Source organism: Neopelma chrysocephalum, unplaced genomic scaffold (assembly GCF_003984885.1).
Source record: "Neopelma chrysocephalum unplaced genomic scaffold, ASM398488v2 Primary Assembly neopelma1_96289, whole genome shotgun sequence".
In the NCBI taxonomy this organism is placed as follows: domain Eukaryota; kingdom Metazoa; phylum Chordata; class Aves; order Passeriformes; family Pipridae; genus Neopelma; species Neopelma chrysocephalum.
The window spans coordinates 571-3,096 of record NW_020924937.1 but is presented as its reverse complement, the minus strand read 5'-3'; positions in this window follow the sequence as shown (position 1 = coordinate 3,096).

The following is a 2,526-nucleotide window of genomic DNA, read 5'->3' as shown; positions in this document are numbered from 1 at the left end:
GGAGTAAAAACCTGGGACTTAAATTCAACTACTGGAATTCCACTGGTAGAATTCCAGGAGTTAAATTCAACCTCCAAAATTCCAGTAGTTAAAATCTTGGAGTTAAATTCCAGGAGTTAAATTCAACAGGTGGAATTCCAGGAATTAAAACCTGGGAGTAAAAACCTGGGACTTAAATTCAACCTCCAAAATTCCACTGGTTAAATTCAACTATTTTATTAATTAAAACCCAAGAACAAACCACTTTTTTTTCTCATTAAAAAAGCCCCCAAGATTAAATTCTTTTCCTCATCACCCCCCCAAATAAACCACTTTTCTCACCAAAACTCAGGAATAAACCGTTTCCCCTCCTCAAAACCCACTGAAATAAACTCTTTCCCTCATGAAAAGCAGAAAAATAAACACTTTTTTATCACGAAAACCACAAAAATACACTATTTTCCTCATCAAAACCTAAGAATAAATCGTGTTCTTCATTCAAAAAACCCCAAGAACTATTTATTTTCCGCACCAAAACCCAGGAATAAACCATGTTTCTCATCAAAAAAGCAACAAGAATAAACAATTTTATTCCTCAAAACCCAACAATAAACTACTTTATTCCTCAAAACCCAACAATAAACTACTTTATTCCTTAAAACCCAGCAATAAACTATTTGATTCCTTAAAACCCAACAATAAACCGTCTTCCTTATAAAAAAAAACCCAAAATACGCAATTTTCCTCACCAAACCCCCCCAAAATACACAATTTTCCTCACCAAACCCCCCCAAAATAAACCATTTTCCTCACGAAACCACAGCAATAACCCCTTTTCCCCCCTCAAACACTACATTTCTGGGATATTTATCCCAGAATATCCCAAGTTTCGCCCTCTTTAGGGGGATAAAACCGGTTTTTAGTCTCTGAGCGGGGATTAGACTCGACCCCCCCCACGCCCCCCTCCCTCCGCTCTCACCGTCGCCGCTCCGGCCCCGGTGCTTCCGCGTCCGGGCGCGCGCGCGGCCCGGCAGCCAATGAGAAGCGGCGGGAGGGGGCGGACGACCAATGGGAGAGAGGGGGCGTGACCAGGTCGGGGAAAGGGGCGGGGTTTGGCGGCAGGTCCCGCCCCCTGCTGGGCGGATGGGGGGAAGGAGGCGGGGGCGTGAGGGGGGGCGGGAACGGGGTGTTCCTGTGGATTCGAATCCTGTGGATCCGAATTCCTATGGATCCGTGGGTGTTCCTAGGGATCCGAATCCTATGGATCCATGGGTGTCCCGCTGGAACCGAATTCCTGTGGAGCTGTGGGTGTCCCTGTGGACCGGAATTCCTGTGGATCCGAACTCCTGTGGAGCTGTGGGTGTCCCCATGGAGCTGTGGGTGTCCTTACGGACCTGTGTCCCTATGGATCCGAATTCCTGTGGATCTGTGTGTGTCCCAATGGATCGAAATTCCTGTCGATCTGTGGGTGTCCCCATGGAGCAGTGGGTGTCCTATGGAGCTGTGGGGGTCCCTATGGAGTTGTGGGGGTCCCCATGGAGCTGTGGGTGTCCCTATGGAGCAGTGGGTGTCCTATGGAGCTGTGGGGGTCCCCATGGAGCTGTGGGTGTCCCCATGGATACAAATTCCAATGGATCGATGTGTGTCCCCATGGAGCTGTGGGGGTCCCTCTGGAGTTGTGGGTGTCCCTATGGAGCAGTAGGTGTCCCCATGGAGCTGTGTGTGTCCCCATGGCCCCATGTTCCCATGTCCCCATGGATCTGTGTGTCCCCCCATGGACTTGTGTCCCCACATCCCTATGGATCTGTGGGTGTCCCCATGGACTTGTGTCCCCACATCCCTATGGATCTGTGGGTGTCCCCATGGACCTGTGTCCCCACATCCCCATGGATCTGTGGGTGTCCCCATGGACCTGTGTCCCCATGTCCCCATGGACCTGTGTGTCCCCATGGACCTGTGTCCCCATGTCCCTATGGATCTGTGTGTGTCCCCATGGCCCCTTGTCCCTATGGATCCGTGTGTGTCCCGATGGCACCATGTGTATCCCCATGTGTCCCCATGTCCCCACAGCCCTGTGTCCCCAGAGCCTTCTGTCCCAATGTCCCCATGGCCCCTAATCCTGTGTCCCCAAGCTCCATGTCCCCTGTCCCCATGGTCCCTAGTCCTGTGTCCCCTTGCCCTCTGTCCCATGTCCCCTGTGTCCCCTGGTTGGTGTCCTCCTGGCCCTGTGCCCTCTGTCCTCTGTCCCCTGTGTCCCCCTGGCCCTGTGCCCTCCGTCCCATGTCCCCTGTGCCCTCTGTCACCATGGCCCCTGGCTGGTGTCCCCCTGGCCCTGTGCCCTCTGTCCTCTGTCACCTGTGTCCCCCTGGCCCTGTGCCCTCTGTCCCATGTCCCCTGTGCCCTCTGTCCCATGTCCCCTGTGCCCTGTGTCCCCCTGGCCCTGTGCCCTCTGTCCCCTGTGCCCTGTGTCCCCCTGGCCCTGTGCCCTCTGTCCCATGTCCCCTGTGCCCTCTGTCCCCTGTGCCCTGTGTCCCCCTGGCCCTGTGC